Source organism: Neovison vison, chromosome 11, assembly GCF_020171115.1.
Source record: "Neovison vison isolate M4711 chromosome 11, ASM_NN_V1, whole genome shotgun sequence".
NCBI classification, from domain to species: Eukaryota; Metazoa; Chordata; class Mammalia; order Carnivora; family Mustelidae; genus Neogale; species Neogale vison.
This window is the reverse complement of record NC_058101.1, coordinates 126,932,029-126,952,614: the sequence shown is the minus strand read 5'-3', so window position 1 is coordinate 126,952,614 and position 20,586 is coordinate 126,932,029. Positions and strand designations below refer to the sequence as shown.

At 36.0% G+C, this 20,586-nt stretch overlaps 1 pseudogene; it reads left to right on the top strand.

Annotated features, from left to right (window-relative positions):
• Window positions 1-1,929: 1,929 nt before the first annotated feature.
• Window positions 1,930-20,586, top strand: part of LOC122890514 — a 67,072-nt pseudogene continuing 48,415 nt past the window's right edge.

Genomic DNA, 20,586 nt, shown 5'->3' with positions numbered 1-20,586 from the left:
CAAATAATATTCAGTTAACAGGGGAATGAAAAGGATGGGGTGATGTGTTGTTTAATGTCCTCATTGCAAACAACAGAACTCATTCCAAATAATGTAAGCAGGGGGGAAAAAAAAACTATTAGAGGTTATTGCCAGGATGACCAGAGAACCAGATTTCAAAAATGATACCCAACCAGGATATAGGAGCTTTCCAAATAAAAACACTACTGCTATATTCATGACAGTTGCATTCCGACTCCAGAAGATGTGCCCCCAAAGACCTGAAGAACTGGATAGCTCCAAAAGCACTTGCTGGAAGTTCAGTTTCTCTGTATACTGTCTCACTCATGAATCCAAGCATCACCTGGGTAAGTCTGACTGGTGAGGCTTAGTTTCTGTGCAGCAAAGAAGCCCAAGGATGTGAGTTTTCTGTTTTGTTTTTCTGCCCCCCCCCCCGCCTTGGATGGCAAGACTCATAATGTGGGGAATATCCAATATAGAAGGATATTATATTTCAAAGATGTTGGGCAGCTTCCAGCAATGAATGTAATGCTTATCAAGTGAAACAGGAAGAGGGAAAATTGCTTCACGCCTGCCTCTCACCATGTTAACACATGTGCATGTGTAAATGTCATCACTCTGGTGTTCTGTGATCTTGAGGAGGGCTATCTTCCCTGATTGCCAGGGCTAACTTTCTTGGGCTAATGTAATCTCACACCACAGGGACTCTTTCCTGGTTCCCTTATTCTCTAATGTGAGAATTTGTGTATTTGTCCACTTTTTCTTTTTTTGGTTTGAAAGCTGATGAGTTCTTTGTTGGGCAGCAGTTCTGTTAAAACTAGATAACAGAAGGTTGCAGCATACTTGGGAACAGTGAAAGTGTTCTTGCCCTTGGAGCATCCGCAAAACATAAATAATATCCTAAGGTGAGCTAAACTGCTCCCTAAAATCACATAAATAAAGGAACATATGTGTGAAGTGCCATGGAACATTTCTACTCTGGCCAAGAGAAGAGATCAGAGCAATTTAGAATCTACTGGATCCCTTAGGTTTCCTAGATTCAGCACCCAGTTCTTGGTTCCCAGCATCACTGATGTACTTAGCCCACAAGAGCAAAATACAAAGGCGCTGTCGCTCAGAGTTTAACTACTGTAGGTGAAAGGGATCAAAAGGCCTTTTGTAAATCTTAAGCATTGCCTCACAGATCAAGTGCATGCTTTCCTTCCCCCACCCCTTTTTCTTTTCCTTTGCAGAGGTAGGTAGGGGCCTGTTAAACATCATTCAGAATGTCTTGAGATTTACAGAATTTCCACTGGGATGTTAAATTCTTCATCCAAGCACATTTTTTTCATTGGGTTTCTTTCCTTCTTCTTCTTCTTCTTCTTTTTTTTTTTTTTCTTTCCCCTTCACTTTCATGATGAGCTAGGGAAAAGCCTGCTAATCATCTCTCGCAGCCCCTAAATTTTCCAAAGTAGTATATCAAATATATCATTTTCTAAGCAGACATTTTTCTAAGAAAGAAATGATTTAACCATAGAATAATTGTATTACATGAAAGATTTTACTATGTTCTTAATACAAGAAAAATGGCTCTGCCATGGCTACAGAGTCCAAATATGGATAGGAATGCTGGGAAGAGAAACAGTAATTCACTGAGATATCACTTTATCAGGTGTTCTCTTTCCAGTAGAATTTTCCAAGGTGGACTTAGCTAAATCTACTATGACTCATAAAGGAGCAATAGAAGCAATTACTGTTGAGGGCAAGCAGTTTAGGCATAGAGATTGAAGAGTGAAAAGATAACATGTAGGGAGAATTTAAGGAGCAGAAGGAATAATTTATCATTGCTGAGAGACTCTGCCCTAAAATAGTAACCATTTTTTCTGAAGCAGCTCTTGCTTCTTTCTCTGTACCCTTACACAGTTTCATTCAGCATTAGGTTCTCTGAACCTCCAAGAGAATTCTGGATCTCTCCTGGCAGGAAAATAGATGTGATTTGGTTTTGTGTGAGTCAGTTTAATTTGCTGGAATTGCTGAAGGATCATTCAAGAAAAAAACAGGAAGAAATGCTTTTGAAGTGCTGGTATTTCAGAGACTTTAACAGATGAGTGGGGAAGTTACGGTAAAGTGGATTTTTTCTGAAACTTACCCTCTATCACACCTCACAGCAAAGGCTTGTTCTGTAAGATGAGTACAGATAGCACTGTTTTAGGGGAATGGGTCAGAAAAATAATGTGATCAGGAGTCATTTAGCTGGGAAACAAGAAGAAATGCTTGGTTCCAAGACATTTAGTCACCTGACTAAAATTGACATGTGTGGTAATGATGGAATTGTTCCCTGACGACTGAAAATTAGTAGGGAAACTAGCTGGTATACTGATAGTCAGCAGTGTATACTGCTGACATGATGACATATCTTCTATTATGTATTTTTTTCAATCCTAGTTTAATGCAGATATTTCTTAATAGGAAGCTTTTTTTTTTTTTGAGTTGAAAAACTGAAATGGTAAGCAGTATGAACATATGAATTTAAATTTAAATTCCATTCTTTGGAAACTCCATTGAATTTTATTTTTCTTTGAGACCAATGACAGTCAAGGATGAGGTAATTTGCTTACAAAAGGATTAATGTTTACACTTTAATAACAATACAACCTAATTTCTAAAGTATGAGCCTATAGTGCTTCATTTCTAATGTAGTTTTCATCATTTAGATCAGTTGGGGAATTTCAAACTTGGAAGAGATATATGAGCTTTGAGAAAGGGGCTTGTCTCTCCGGAAGGAGTTTCTTTGAAATATTTTCAAGTTATGACAGAATAAGGAAAGATAAAATAGTAAATACTTAAATATGTGAAGTTTTCCTTTTTTAAATATACTTTAATTTATTTTAATTTTATTTTTTTAAAATATGTGAGGTTTTAAGGAAAAATGACATTGGTGAAATGTCTTTGACATAGTTTAAACTCAAATAATTCAAAGGCTAAATTAGGCTTTAAGAATGGGTCATACTACTGTACTTTAGGTTTATTTAAATAATAGATTTATTCTTAAATATAAATTATAAGTTAATAATGAAAAACCTACCCATGATTAATAGTTATTAATTCATGATTAATGTCTTATGTGGGCCATCTTCAACATATGGGGGTGGGGAATCTTACCAACCATATAACTGTCATGGTTCTACAATTAATAGTGCTCAAAATCAAGTTGCCCTATAAATTTCTGTCATTGTAAGGTCCATAATGCCTACTTTTTAAATGTTTATTTTTCTTTTTGATTGAAAACCGCTTATAGCCAAACCTCAAAGGAGGTGGTTATTAGATGTGTAACATTTGAGAATACTTAGGTTTTCCAATCAGGAGAGCCTATGAAGTTGCAAATATCTTTAGATATTCTAGTTTAATTCTTAAATCATAGGACAGTAACTGCTTTTTTGGCTGTATTTTGGTAGTTTCTTTTCCCGTACCAACTTGGGACAGAAAGTGCAGAAGTCCATGGAAAAATGGGAGAAAAAAAAAAAAAAACAGAACAAAACAAAATGATATCTCTGAATTTCTGGAACATTTGTGAATATTTGGTTTATGTCAAGTTTTGGTTAATGGGCAGACTACTTATATGCACCAAGCTTTCTTAAAAGTATTTCCCTGAACACAAGAAAATAAATCTTCTATTGGAAGTCAGAAGTCTTTTAAAATTGTAATTATGTTAACATTAGATCAATTAAAAAATATCAGTTATGGGTGCACACTTTCTGTGTCAGAAATTTTGATTAAAAGTTCTGGATAATAGTTTGGATGTGAACCAAAGTGTTTGTATAAATGACCAACTTAAAAAATAGTGAGGATGGCACACAAATATTTTGGTATTTGGATGTGATAGTCTTTCTTGTTTAATCTCTAGCTATTTTTTTTTTTAACCTGGCATTACATTGTAGACATTCAAAAGAAAAAGATCAATATATTTCCTCCAGCTTCTTGCTTCTGTCCAATGTTCTCAATTGAGCTGATCTCTTGCTCTATTCTCAGAAGATGATTCTTGGCCCCTGTATTTATTATTAAAGCTGAACAGAAACATGGAAAGCCTTACCCATAACAGCAGAGGCAACCAGAAACTCCAGTGAATATTCCATTTTTCACATGTCACCTCTATTTTCAACTTGGGTCATTTCCTAAGTGCAATATGAATAACTTCGATGAGTTTCCTTTTCTCCTTAGAAGTGGAAGTTTTCCGTTCAAAGCTGTACTCTAGCTTGTCTCATCGGGAAAGTCGTCCGCTCCTATCGAGGCTTAGACATTTCCTAGTCAAATTATCTTTGAAGTACTAGACAAACCAACATGACAGTGTGGCTTGAAGGAAAAGATCATTTTTCTGGTCAGAAAAAAAAAAAAATGTGTCTACGTAGACTCCTAAGTGGAGTTGGAGAGGGACAGCGAGGTCAAGAGAAGCACAAGTGTTTCTTGAAACAAGCGGTGACCCTTTGAGGGTGGCTTGGGCACTTGCTAAGACTCCAGACACACTGCAATCAGAAAACCAACATTAGCCCAGACAGGATGTATGAGTCAAGGATATCTAAAAGAGATGGAAAACGTGGCATCCAGGCATTTGCCTTTCCAACTGCCAGGCTCCACTTGCGGTCCCTGCCGCTGGTGGGAGCATACTGGAAAGGAAACATAAACAGTTTAAATTGAGTATCAGAGCTAACAACTCTCACGTGGCTTTCTGTTAACGATGAGGGATGGACCTCTCAGAACCACCAGAAGTCATCATTCTGACAGGTCAGAGAATAGAGGAAAAATTCTTGACACCAATGAACAGAGAGCACAGGGGACTCTACCATATATGGGCGAGAGGCGAGCCTTTCAAGCAAAATTCCTATGATCGCAAAACTCGTGTGACTCAGGCAGCTGTATCGAATTCCATTCAATGTCAAAGTAATACCTTAAGCTAGTTTATCGGGCTTGGCTTTGAAGTGGCAATAAAAACCAGGAAGCCTCCTGACCTGGGTCATTTCTAAAAAGAGTTGTTTTCTTTTAGCTGGACCCATTTTAAGAGCTGCTATACTTATAGGTACGTCTGTGGTAAAGAGGACATTCACTTACATAGGAACCATGAAAATAGTCCAGAAATCTCCCACATTTATTAGAAATTTGGCCTTTAAGCAACCACTGTATGAACAGTGGACACAGGTATAGAGCAAACATCATTTTCAATCAGTCACTGTTTGCCAGCATGTTTAGCGAAACCTCATTGATTTTGTTCCTTAGTGACCTTGTTCTGACCAAATGGTATCTGGGATTAGAGACGACCTTCACATGGAAAGAGAATGAACAGAGCATGCCACATCCCATTTTGCAAGCAGAGGTATTTTAACATTTTGGACAAGTAGTCTTGCTATTTGGGTGCATTCTACAACAACTGGTCCTTCTAGAAAAACCTAAATTGTCCACAGTTTCCTGCTGTGAACTTTTAAGGAAAGTTGTCATGTCTGAGATGACTGAAAGTCAACTTCGGAAAAAGTTATTCAATGTAGTAGTTTTGGGAAAAGGTAATAGCCCTCACTTACCTATGTGGTGACCAGCGTTTCACTTCATATATTTTATATGCTTTCTTTCTTTTTTTTTTTTTCTTCAGCTTGTTTTATTTCTGCCAAAAGTACCTCAGCCAGTCCACTACTCATTGTAAATAGTGGGCAAAATAACAAGGTTAGTTTCTAGGTTTTTATTACATTGATGGGGGAAAAAAAAAAAAACATGAAGAAAGGAATTAAATCCGTTAATTAAAAAAAAAGTCCTTCAGAGAGAGAGATCACAAGCAGGCGGAGAGTCAGGCAGAGAGAGAGAGAGAAGCAGGCTCTCGCCAAGCAAAGAGCCCGATGCGGGGCTCGATCCCAGGACACTGAGATCATGACCTGAGCCGAAGGCAGCGGCTTAATCCACTGAGCCACCCAGGCTCTCCGCCTGCTTGTGATCTCTCTCTCTGTCAAATAAATAAATAAAATCTTAAAAAAATAAAAAATAAAAATAAAAAAAAGTCCTTCTGCATTCAACTGGGAGATTAAATGCCCCAGGACTCTTATGGCCCTTACTCACATGGTCTACTTTTCCTGGACAAGGAGTATGCTGCTGATGTAAATCTGACCTGTCCTGCAGTGATTAATCTCTTTTCTTTAGGACTCTTACAAGATAATCTGAGGAGATGGGATGATGCTGCCTAAGATGCTTTAACTGAAGACAAGTTGAGACTGAGGGCATTTCCGGCCTCCTGACAGTTGGTGGAGTGTATCTGATTGGATAGCAGCATCTGTAATGCATTTTGACTCACTTAACCAAGTTGATCCTGCTTTCTAGAGACTATTGTTTTTGGTGACTTGCCTTCCGAATCACAAGCAATGCAAAATTGGTCATAATTTGTTCTTTCAATTTTGCATTAACCTTATGAGAAATTTCTGGAGCAACTGGGTGGCTGAGTCAGTTAAGTGTCTGCCTTCAGCTCAGGTCATGATCCCAGGGTCCTGGGATAGAGGCCTGCATCAGGGGTTTCCCTCCTCCTGCCCCTCCCCATGCCCTGCTCATAGTCTCTCTCTCTACCCTCTTTCTCTCAAATAAATAAATAAAATCTTTTAAAAATTTTTTACCAGCAATCTCTAATGTCCCCCTTTCTCCTTTTATACTTAATTCTCATATTAATAGACTAAAAAATTTAAACATCTTACTACAAAAATTCTTTTACTATTTTCATCTAATACACTTATTCCCTACTCCCACCCCCCTGCCAAAAAGTCACATCAAAAAGTATGTGAAATAATCAGCATGATATATTGAATTCCTTCTAAGTGACTCTGAATTCCATTAGGTTAGGTCTAATTTCTTTTAGATTTTAAGGATAAAAGTCATTTAATATCTTTGCGGCTTCAAGCACAGGACTACTGAATAGATAGATGAATGAGAAGCTTGGATGCTGACTTCTCTGTTTATATGTTAAGGACACAGAATCTATGTTGTTCTAGAAATAAGATAGTTGTCGCCTGTAAAATCTGTGACAGATTCCTGCGGAAGGCATCCAGGGGAAAAGTCTAAAAAAAACTTCCTCTACTCAGTAGCTATTTACTACAATAAGAATCAAATTGCCAAAGAGATTATCTTTTGCATTATTAATTTTTGAATATCATTTTGATTTTATCTGACAGTGTCATTGAACAGCAAGGAGTTTTCTTCTATGTTGGTATTAGATTTATTTTTTGAAGCAAATTAGAATTCACTGCAAAGAAATGAATTGTGGGAGTTTAGAGTGAGGAAATCGTTTGGCGAAGAGTGCATGAGAAACTTTCTTCATGGGTATTTCTGATCCCACTGGGGAGGAATACCAGAAATGTGCCTCAATCTGTTCTCACAAGGCTTGAGACTTGAAATTCACACACCCACGGCATTTAGATAAGAGTCTACCAAAAGCCTGGTCCTTCCATATGGATACTTTTCAGAGTGCTGAGAAGCATTTCCACCTTTCAGTGCATCTCTTCTACCAACTCTGCTGATGTCTGGACCATACAACTCTTTTTGCTCAATGAGAAGAGAAAACAATAAGAAGTTGATGAAAAACACATTTTGCTTTGAAAAATTAAAAAAAAAAAATTCAGGTAAAAATATCAGCATCCAACACATAGAACGTCCATTGACCTGATCCCGTTCTTTTCTGTTATGGAGAGATGACATGTAATCCCTTTTTGGAAGCAAGTTGCTGCATGTAGACTTTAAATCTCTCTCTCTTTCTTTCTTTCCTTTTCCTTTTCTTTCTTTCCTCCTCCTCTTTTTTTTTTTTTTGGTCTCATGAGAGTTTCCTTATGAGTCTTCCCTCCCTTCTTTTGCTTCATTGATTATGTAAAAAGCCCCCTCTGGTCTCTCTCTTCAGAGGTGAATGCTTCAAAAAACCAGTCACATGTTTAGGGTGTCTAAATGATACACTTAACCTCTGTAGTGATGTGAACAGACTTTTAAATTTTAAAAAAAAATCTATTTAATCTGTATTTTTCTTAGAGATACATTGTGTTTAGACAATGGCATATATGTAAGCTTTGGAATGACTTAATTCTTAGAGAATCAGTCCCATCAGGTTGAGCAAATGTGGATGTGGAAGAGATGCATGTTTATTGGACTATGTATAAGGTACAATGCTAGGTGCTAAAATAATGAGAATATCTCACATTTAAATTGCAATTACAATGTACAGAGTCACATTCTAAGCACATTACTCTTTGCTACAAAACAGATGAGATAAGAACAGATGCTATTCTTATTTCTACTTTGCAGATGAGGAGACAGAATATGGATCAAAAATTTTTCCCGGTCACACAATTAGAAGTATCAGGGTTGGGATTGAAACTCAGCATTCTTGTTCCAGAAATTATGATCCTAACCACTTACCCTATTTGTGTATATGTGTGTGTTTTTTTACAAATTGCCTTCAAGTCATTATTTACTTTTGTCCCTTTTAATCCAGTTAGGTTATGCTATTGAGTGTATTTGTTTTCTTTTGGTGTGTGAGAATTACACCAGGATTTAGTGGTTTAAAACAGTGAAGATTTATAATCTCACAGTGTCCCTGAGTCAGGCACCTGAACACAGCTTTGCTAGGTCTTCTGCCTCAAAGTCTCTTCCAAAGCTACAATTAAAGGATTTGCAGGGGCTGCCTTCTTATCTGAAAGCACAAGGATCCTTTTCCAAATTCACTCTCATGGTTGTGAGCTGGCTTCAGCTCTTGTTGGAAGGCTGTTGTACTGAGGGCCTCAGTTCCTTGCTGGCTGTTAGCCAGAGGCCTCCTCCAGGTACTTGTTATGTGCGCCTCTCCATAGGTAGTTTACAATATGCCAGCTAGCATAAATATGATTTATTATAACACAAAAAATTGTTTACTATAAGATAAATCTGTTTTACTAAAGTAAATCTTTTATTCTATGGCTTTTACTTCAAACATGGTTTGTATATATTAAAGCACACGCAGTCAACTATTTGGTAAAGTAAAGATGCCAGAAGTTGCTGTTCAATGGCAATATACGTGTTTAAAAGATTGTTTAGTACTTTTTAGAAGAATAAGCCATATAGCAGGTGTGTAATCAACCTTTGTTAACTAGTTGAATTTGCCAATAAAATACAACCCAAGTAAACCCAGTGTATGTTATAGAACAAGAGAATCATATCTAAGAATAAAGAATATTTAAATAAGTTAAATACACAAGGAAAATGAATTATTTAAAGTTCTATCTGATACTTTCAAATATTTAAGCATTGCTAATGTGCTTTAAGCTTACTCATCCTGTACTCTGGATAGCTTAAAAAAAAAATGTATGTTTGTGTGTGTGTGTGTGTGTGTGTGTGTGCGTGCGTGTATTTTAGCATAGGATAGTCAGTCACAAAACATTTTTTCAGAGAACATAAGTGAAAAATGTTATTATTATTTGATATATAGGGTAAGTAATATTTATTTTCTTTCATTTCTTGGTAATTTCTATGAATAAAGATTTATGTTCAGCTCTGTGGGAGAATCAAAAGTGAATTAGATCTCAGCCTTCAAGCAAAGGTTTTGGGCTTTGAAATCAGAGCAGCACGGTATAATACACTCTAATTTTTCTGGGCCTCAGTTTTCTCATCTACATAATAGAAATAATATTAATGCTTATCGAAGGGCTTTTAAAGGCTTAAGAACCAGAATACACGTGATGTTTCTTGAACATCATAAGAGTTTGAGAAATACAACTACATTGCCTTCCCTTCCTTGCAACTACAGGATTTAGTGGGGGAAGAGAAAACAATGGCTCAGATCACTGAAACACAAGGAACAGAGTGGTAAATGTCATAAGACAAATAGATGAATTGCTATAGGGGCTTAAAAAATGAAAATACTGTTTTTGGCGGGTATTATTTCAAGATGGTGAATTGAGCCTATTTCATAGACTCTGGATCCCCCCAGTAGATCCTGAGGAAACATAGAATATATATTGTTTGTGGAAAGTTCAGTTAAGGGTTAAGTTTCAAATAATTGGCTTAATTGTGAAGGATTGAGTACTTTTTTTCTGTGGTTTTTGCAAGCTGGATTTTCTGTTTGTCCCATGGTGAGTCTTCATATCATTGGTTACTTTGGCGCTGCCCTGGGTGACTTAATAAATTTCTCTCCTAATCCCAAACAAGGCATAAACATTGTAGGTATTTATTAGAGAAATAGAAAACAATAAACTAGCAAACACAAGGCAAGTAAAAATAAAGATATAATTTTGCATTTGGACAATTTATAAACTCAATTCAATGAGAATTAAAAACATTGGCCTTTGAAATGTAACTTACCATTTCCGTCATTTTTAATTTCATAGTAAATACAAACACACATGTGCCATATGAGGAAATAAATACATTTTTAATAGAGCTTAAATTCATTTCCTAAGAATAAACACAAGAAAATTTTTAAGACTTTTGACTGATCTATTTTCGTTGAGCAGTTGGTGTACATAGTTGCAGTGTACGTAAAAAGCCGAGTCAACGTTCAGTTTATCACTGAAATTGGTGTAAAAGGACTTTCAGATTTCAGTTTTTTCTTTGAAGCTATCATATCTTAGAAATGAAAAAGACTACTGACCTGACTATCAATAGATAGTAAAGTCAGATTGAAATTCACGATATGGTGCTTCTGGTTTCTTCAACACATTGATGTGGTATGATAAATAAGCTTGTTTTATTCAGTGTCAACCAAGAGGTACAATTTGAAATTCTGAACCATTGCTCTCTCTAAACCTGAAACTTGTGAAAGATGGCTCTGTACCTAGATGATGATGGTGATGATAAAGAAAACCATTTTTGAAAATTTGCTGACACTTTTCCAATTGCTTCATATGTAACTTTATCTACATGTTATCCCTAAAAAGTCATTTATATTGTTGTCATGTTATAGATGAGAAAACTGAGGCACAGAAAATTTTAGTATTTGTCTTTAAGGCATTGATTTGGTAAGTAGCAAACCAGGCAGTTAGTAACAGACTAACCAGTCCACAGCCTAACCATCTGATCTCTGAAAAAACTCTTGATCTTTTCACTATGCTGCCTCTCCAATAAAGGAGTCTAGATATCAAAATATATGGGAATAGATCTTACTAAAACTCCTTTGGCTTTGAATCATCTTTCTTTTCTTGGCTAAATACTCCTGTGGTTTAGTATATTTTTACAATCTAGACGATGACGATGAAATACCAAAACACTCTTTGGATTTGCCAACATAGAGGATCATGCATAGAGACCATAATCTACTTCTTCCAAACAATTTATATCCCTTCCATCCAACTGGTGCTGGAGTGAATTCAAATTAATAGCAGGGTCTTCCTATCCTCGAAACATGTCTTGAAATATTTGCAGAATTCCCTGCTCTTGTGAGAACTGGGTAATACTGAAATTCCTCTTTCCATCTTGGCCTGGCTCAAATGTCCCTTCTGGCTGTATAGTACACAGCCACTAACTGCTTTCCTGGGCCTACTTGGTAAAGTTTCAATATAGAAAACACTGTATATGCCTTACTCTTTTTTTAATGACTTTCCCTTCATACTTGTGTATCTGTGGAGGAGGACTATTACTCATGATGTAATCTCTTATAGTAGAAGAGCTTAAACACTTAGAAATGTGTTCTGTGCATTATGGGTGAGATAGTCTGCTTATTAAGTCTGAATTTTAAAGGTGCAAAGTAAATGTTTCAATCTCATTTAGATAATAGACTGTAGAATGTAAAAAATTTATTTGAATAAGTTGCCCTAAGGACATAAGCAATGTCTAAACTTGGCAATAACATCTTAAAAACCATATTTTTGCTTTATATATTATTCATGTCAATGTATTAGACAAAGTACTGATGATATGATTTTAGCCTTTCCTGATGATAGAATATAAAAAGGTGGATTCAAATAGTAACTAGCTTCACTGTTAATCAGCTTATTAGGATTGTTGTAAGTGACTTGGCTTGTAGGACTTGTACACAGTTCTAACAGAGTACAATGAAATGAAAGTGTGTAAAACAATTAGTCATGTTTTCAACAAATGTTAGCTATGTTTTATTATTATCTAGGTATTGAGCCAATTCCCCTAGATGGTAGAATTGTGAACGTTCAGAATCAATCTACATTGCTGTTATTTTACCTTAATAATTAGGCTGAATCCACTTATTGTGATAATAGCCAATTGCGTGAAAAGATCTGGATTTTTGGATCAGGAAGGGCTAGAAGAAGGGGAATATGGTAAGCTCGCTTTTGGATATTTTGTGTTTGAGGTGCCTTTGTATTCTCCAAATGGGGACATCTGGTAGGTGGTGTATGAACATGTCCATAAATGTCTTAGTTGTAGATAAAGACATACACACTATTCAGTAAGAAGAAAGGAGCAACTGCTCCCCCTTCTCTAGCCCATCACAACGAGCCGCTTTAATGATTCAATATACTGCAAACACAACTTTACTATAAATAACCAGAAGTGTTGGGTTATTACAAAATAATTTGGCTTTCAACTCTATAAAGAATTTAGAATTAGGCAAAACTGATTCTGATTTTTGTCACTCTATATGCCCCCAAATTTCACAAAGGTAAGTAAAAAGAACAAAACATGATTAACTAATGTCCTGGAAGGACTTGAAAACGTTATTCAAGAACTACCTCCCAAAAAAGTCAGAAGAAAGTTTCTTGTCCTTTTGAATGAACAAGTAATAAATTCACTTTCTACATAAATTGGTGGGGGTATATATCTGCACATTTAGTTTGAGAAAAAAAACAAAAACAAAAACCCTAACGTTTTACAAAGCTATACAGGCAAGTTCTCAATAACTCAGCAGTTTCCCTGGTAGGTATATCATAGAGAAACCATGTAGAGATGAGCCAGGAACATGTTCAGGAATGTTCACAGGGCATTGTTTATAAAAGCTTTGAACTGTAAACAACTTGAATATCTATCAAGAAGAAGCTAGAATTATTATTATTTGCATTATTATTATCATCGTTACATTCGCAGAAGTAAATCTCAAAGTAGAGTTAATAAAACAATTTCCAGAGGAATACATTAGATATAAAGTCACTGATATATTTCCCCTCTATACAGAACTTAAAGAAATGTTTAGAGATACGTATATGTAGCAGGGAAACAGCACAATGCAGAGCCATAAACAAAGAGATTCACGATAGTGGTTCTCCTTGTAGTGGAAGAAGAGGGCTGTAATTGTTGAGTGGCACAGGGATGCCTCCTAGGCATTAGGAATGTCTCGTATTTTTAACTGATGGTGAGTCCAGGGGTGTTTGTTTTATTGGTTATCATGCATTATGTAAATTGTAAAGTTGGTTCTTAATGCCTGTCCTGCAACCTAAGAATATTACCTCGAAGTATCATAAATCTTCATTTTTCATTTGGGAAACATGCTTTGAGAAGATAAATAACTGGTTCAAGATGTATCATTAAATGACGGGGTTTTACAATTCCAAAGTGTGCAGTATTTCCACGGAACCCAGTGCCCCTGAATTTCCAATTTTTGGAACCCTGGAATTTTAAATCTCAGGAAACCTTTGAAATTAGATGCATGTAGAAATGATAATACTTAGGACTTTTTTTAAATTAAGAAAACAAAAATAGAGAAACTTAATTTTTTTTGTTTTTTTTTTTTTGTTTTTTATCAAGGAAGTTTAACACTAATGTGGGGTTCAGTGAGCATCTGATGAATAGAAACCCAAGAGAAATGATGTATTTTTTGCAAGGACAACATCCAAGAATGCACAGCTCCCTGGTGGCACTAAGTAGAATAAAGAGAAAATCTCTAGAATCTCAGTCTAGAACTTTTTCATATGCAAACATAGACTAAGTGTGTTTTAATAATATTGTCTTCATTTCTTTTTCCTATTTCATAATGTTGTTTGCCTGGGTGGTGGTGGAGGAGCAGGGAAGAGAACATGAGAAATATGAATAGACCGAACAATCTTGTCTCTTCAGCTATTTCTAAAACAAAAGGAAATTTACAGATTAACCTGCTCACGTGAACAGGCCTCAAATATCCTGTTTATCCCAGGTTTTCATACAATGGGTCTTTCATAATTTTCAAGAGGTATGCGGAAATCATAAAGAGTTATGTCGGCCTGTTAAGGAGGAATGTTTTTTCTTAGACAGATAAGGATCAGGTTAGTATTTGTGGTGCCAGTAATAAGATAAAATTTCACTTCAAAACTTGAGCTCTGTTGATCTACCTATCCTCATTACATGTAGCCATTTATAGCAGCCGGGGTCAGCGAACTGATCTACCCCAATTACTTACTTTCCTGCCATCTTAAAAAATGCAGTCGTTGCTAGGCAGTGGGCATGACTTTCAACAGCACCTCCAATGAACTGGTCACATGCACAGCAACACAAATGTACCTGCTGGCACAATGCTATATATTTTTAAAAGGAAATAAGGCAATTACAAGACATCTTTAAAAAGTCAGGCATTTTAAGTAAATGGTATTTGACCTAAGGTGAAAACCCTATATTTAATTGGAGTATGGAAACCCTTCATATTTTTCCCTTTGCCCCACTTATATTTATTTTTTCATAGAGTTCATGGCAAAAATGTATTCCAAGCAGCAGAACACACTTTTCTCTGACCTCCTTCTTTTCTTGCTGTTAACTTTAATAATAATTATTTCAAGTTTTGAAAAGTGCCATGTTTGGTCCTTGGCCAACACTGACATTTATTTTAGGAAATAAAAGAAATTTTTCCATTTATGCATCTGCATAACTTTAATATTTATTTTGTTAAGACATTTTCAATGAAGAAATTTTTCTTAGGACAACACTTCGTATCAATATCCTTCAAATTATGTAAGTTTAATTTCTCCAAGTCCAAAATGCAAGACTGGATTTTCAGATAAGGGCCTTAATAGTAAGTCAGGATTCTGTCCGTGTAATAAGATAGAAGTTCTTGGATTGCATGCCATTCAACAATCTCACTACACAGATCTGAAACCTGAAGCCTAGAGCAGGTATGAACTTTGGCAAAGAGAGACCACACCTGTTCCAGCTTCTAGTAAAATAAATCACAGTTGTAGAAAGAGCTGACCATTAGTAGTAAGAGAATACCCTTCAGTGCACTTTCTACTATTCAAAGTGAAAATCAAAACACCAGCTCCCATCTGCATATCTGCACTCATGTGCAAGTTTTTGTTGGTCTGTTTTTATGATAGCTACTTCTGAAATAGGACACATAATGATACTCATACTACTTTCTTGTTGTCTTAGCACTGTCAACTAAAAGCCTTTACAACATATGGGTAATAGTCACAGTGCTTAGATATCCCGAGAGTGAATGTGTTACAGACGTAAAGTACTATGTTGTTATTTGGGATTCAGACTTGGCCAATATATATCCGTAATTCAACTCTTCAATGGTAATGGTGACCAACTGGAGAATGTTAACGACTGGATGAGAAATAGATGAGGATTTTATATTTTTGGTAATGCTACCTATTGTATTTCATAGTGATCACCAGTGAGGTTATACAGCTTTATCTTTCTCTTGGACATTTCTTTAAAAGAGATGGTGATAGAGGCCAGAAATAATTCATGAACCATAGAACAGTTAATTTCACTCAAACATGACTTAGGCTAAGACATTAAGCAGAATCATTCTCAAAATAAACCACATTTTCCTATTCCAAGGGGCAATTTCATTAAAAAGAGACCGAATCGTTAGCATAAACCAATCTATCACAGTAACCATTCAGGAGCTGTGCCTCAAACACATCAAAGTTAATAAAGGCAAATTATAAAATGAAATAGTAAAAAAAATTGCATGGCTCTTTCATTATATTCATGATTGAGCATTTACATGATTGCTATATGAATCATTCCTTTTAATATGTCTGCTATTATAGCTGGTACATAAAAAATCCATATATATACATAATTCCACTACATCACATACCTAGGTATTAAATCACACAAAAATGAATGTCAAATGCTAACACCATCAATAAGAAAAAGGCTAGAATGTGAATAAATTATACTGAAATTTAGAAAAAGTCATTTGTATCTACAGACAGTGATTAATAGGTATAAGTGAAAGAAAATGTATAGACAAGACAGGCTAATTTTTATGAAAGTTTCCTTATACAATTTGCTTTTACCCCTTTCCATCCCTCATTCTATTGGGGAGGCTGTCCTATTTCACTAAATAGGAAATTTAATATTTAACAAAATCTAGGTATTTTGCTCTGCTATAATTCATTATTTCTTCAGTCTTAATTATGCTGTTATTATAAACTTTGTCACAATGATTAAAAGTATTCTTGTTAAGTTACTTAAGCATTATACTTGATCACCAGAAGAGAAATTTCTTGAGGTTCATTGCCTAAGAGAATGTTTTTGCCCTATTGATGTCCCCTATAATTCTTAATTCAAGGGCTCAGTCACAGGAACTTTACTGTTGGCATAATTTTCTTCTTTTAAAACAGTCTGGCTCATCTCCAAACCTGTAGCTCTTTATACAGCATGTTTGAAAGTTTGGATGAAAGTCAGAATGTCAATGTATTTATTGGCAAAATGACAATAACCTATCACCTTTTCTGTAGCACTTTCATTTTCTATAAGGGATTCAGTATGATTTTGTTTTTTTGTTTTTTTTGTTTTAATTTATTTTGTAAGAGGCATTTAGAAAAACAAAATGAATAGAATTTTAAATTCTCAAATATCCCCAAAGAGAATTGGATCTTTTTATATTTCCCACCAGGTATAAGTAAAATTACTCTCTTACTCTTAGAGGAGTCACTCTATTGAGTAAGCCAGATTATTGACCCCATTTAAAGCACAGGCACTTCTATTATACTTCCTGGTGACCTAAGTTTTTAGGGTGATAACTGAAGACATATGAGTTTGCTTTTGCCTATATTTATCTAAAGGGTATGGCAAACCTTTTTTCAAAGTAGTACATAAACAGACATTGTGTTAAGTAGAAGTGGGCATATATATATATAGCAGTGAGAGAGTCTTGGCCTCTGCCCTCCGTTTATTCTGACTTTTGGGGGAAATAAAGAATGTAACTAGTAATTAACAGTAGATTGTGAGTGTTTTTATCGTAAAAGGGCAGAGTATTCTAGGAAGACGTATGAAGAAGGGAAGATAACTTAGTCCAAAGTGTTGGAAAAGTGCACTGAAAGGAATTATTTTGCTAGGGATAATCTGAAGGGTAGTAGTAACCAGGTAAATAGGGGAAGGAGTAAGAGAAAGAGTTTGTAGGCGGAGGAGACAGTGAGGGGAAGCCCAGGCTAGAGAGAGCCTGGCAAATCTCACAGAGCCAAACAAGCCTGGTGTGTCTGGAGAGCATCCCAAAAGAAGGCATGTGAGATGCTGGGCTAGAAAGGCTTTGTAAATTATGTTAAAGGTAGCAGGAAGCCATTGAAGGAAAGGTGAAGTGATCACTATGTTGCTTAGTGGGGTCATTCTTGCTGTGCAGACCAAACAGCTAAATGACCAAGCATTGTGATCATTCACCCTTATCAGGATAAAAGTACCTGCCTACAATTCACTTTAATATATTTACTTATTTATAAATTATAGAGCTGTACTTTGTTGGCCAATATCTCAAGATCTAATGTGCATTTAGGCTGAAGTTCATTGGTAGTGATAATAGCAATAATAGGTAATTTCAGATTTTATCTAATTTGTTGTCAAATTTGATTAGATCATCATTGCTGGTTTTTCCCTGGTAATGTAGCTAGGAAAAAGCTAGATTTAGAATTGTGTGCTTTGATATTTTCTTATTCTTTGCTTGTGATATGACTGTTAACATCAACTCAAAAATTTTTTTAGGGGGGCTCCTGGGTGGCTCAGTGGGTTAAGCCGCTGCCTTCGGCTCAGGTCATGATCTCAGGGTCCTGGGATCGAGTCCTGCATCCGGCTCTCTGCTCAGCGGGGAGCCTGCTTCCCTCTCTCTCTCTCTGCCTGCCTCTCCATCTACTTGTGATTTCTGTCTGTCAAATAAATAAATAAAATCTTTAAAAAAAATTTTTTTTAGGAATTTTTAAAAATCATACTTCCTATTTTCTGAAGACTAAGACTTCATGATATAAATTATAAATCCACATAACTAGGCACACACTGTAGAACACTGAAAGTGAGTTCTGAGTTTAGGGGCCACTATCCTTGTCGAATTCCCAGGCTTTCTCAAGATACTGTTACTTTCCTATGTAACATCTTAATAAATGACTTGAAGATTGCTTATGAGTACTAAATCAATACCAGATTCTCAATAATTATAAGGCTTTACTTCTTTCTTATTTTTTTTTCAAATACAAATCATTATAAATGAAAGTTAGAATATTTTCTTCTGGAGGTGCAGTGAATTGTACTAGATATGGGGAATGCACAGTTCCCAGCTTAAAGATAATTGGGATAGAGAATTTAACAGAGGGAAGCAACCTCAGAGATAGGAAAAGAAATAGAAAGCAGTCTCTAGTTGCAAAATAGTTAGATATTGAGTGAGTAATGGCAGAAGGAATGAAATGGAGAAGTTTACAAGGTAGAATGGGGAGGAAAGGTTTGATATCTTTTGGAAAACAAATTAATCCTTAGACACATTCAGTTTCCTTATCTTCAAGATTTTATTACCTTTAATTAGATCATCAAAGACATACTTGTCAAAGACTGTGACTGAACCAACTATAACATAATTACCAGAAGTGATAAATACGCATATTTTTTGTGTCCTACTTTAGTTCTACTGACATAGACATTTTTAGGGTATCACACAAGATTTCCTTTTTTTTTTTTTTTTACAAGATGAATTTTAAGCAAACATTTCACGTGAACCTGAGGCATATTTGAGTTGTTGATCTAAATAGAACTTGGAGTAAACTTCTATTGTAGAACCAATAGGGGTTCACATTGTATTTGAGAACTATGCATCTACCACATGCCTTCTAGAAGAAAAGCTGTTTTATCAAGTTAGCTAGTTGTTTTTCCTGAGAGTTCTCTAAAATTGAAGGCCTTCTAAAATTGAAGGCCTTCTCCTTCAAACTCTAGAGAACTTGGGGAAGATTTGTCTTATGTAAAGACTTTCAGGGGCACCTGGGTGGCTCAGTGGGTTAAAGCCTCTGCCTTCGACTCAGGCCCTGATCTCAGAGTCCTGGGATAGAGCCCCACATCAGCGGGGAGCCTGCGTCCTCCTCTCTCTCTGCCTGCCTCTCTGCCTACTTGTGATCTCTGTCTGTCAAATAAATAAATAAAATCTTAAAAAAAAATGAAGACTTTCAATAACCAAGTAACTTAAAAACAGGGGTATAGTCTTGGGAGTTATCTATTATTATTATTATTACTATTATTTGATAATACCTGTTACCATTTAGAATTTTGCCTTAGACAAAATTCTTACTAACAACTCATTGATGTGTCACTAATGCAAATGAAATACTAGCAGGATTGCTTAATACAGCATGTTCAATGCGGCTACAACTCTGTATATTACAATTTAAAAACATGGTTGTTCAGATATATTTACACACATTCTTTTTTTTCCTGATAATGGTGATTTCATTTGTGTCTGCCCTCCCACAGTTTGAGGTTTCTAAATTATGCCAATGATCAAATGCGCCCAACCTTTAAAAGTACAATGAAATTGGGGTGCTTGGGTGGCTCAGTTGGTTAAATGTCTGCCTTCAGCTCAGGTCATGATTCCAGGGTCCTGCAATCGAGCCCCACCTAGAGCTCCCTGCTTAGTGGGGATCCTGCTTCTCCCTCTCCCTCTGCTGCTCCCCCTGTTTGTGCTCTCTCTCCCTCTCAGACAAATAAATAAATAAATAAAACCTCTTTAAAAAATGAAATGAATGGAAATACAATGAAATAAAAATTAAACAATTTTTTTAAAACTTCCCTTCGCACACTTGAACTTTACAGAAACAAACTTCAGTAATAAATTCATCTGCACTTGCATTTATCCACTTGCTCCATATTTGCCAAATTTAAGGTGGTAAATCCTGTGTGCCATGGTGCGGATTTCTGGAGAAGGTGAAAGAGCTTACTCATGCTTGAAAGTGTTGAGTGGGGCTCAGCTTAACTTGATTTTTTTTGGAGAGCAGTTTGAATTGTTTTGGAATTAATCATGAACTCTTTAGTTGCAAATGCCTCAAACACAAGCCCACTGGAGGTCCTTTGAAAATTCAGAGCTAAATCTCCAAAGCCTTTAGCTTGATTTTAACTCAGAGAATAATATCTGAGAACATGAATACCATTTTTCTCAGGTTGGCCTCTCAACCCATTCTTAATGGGATTAAAGAGGTCATAGCAAAAGGGAGGACTTCAGAGTAATTGCTGCCTGAGTTTGACACTTCCAGTACCACTTAACCGCCTGTGAAACTTTGCGCAAGTTCATTTATACTCTCTGTCCTAAGCTTCAACTTCGAAGATGGCTGTTGTGATTGTTATATTCTTAGTGTTTTTACCATAACCATTAATATATGAAGTCTGACTCAAGTAAGTGTTGTAAAATATTGTGCAAATATTTCAGGAAGCAGAAAGGGATAGTGAAGGAGGGTGGGGGTTGGGGAGGGTCGATTTCCGCTTCCAGAAGGCTCCCTTCAG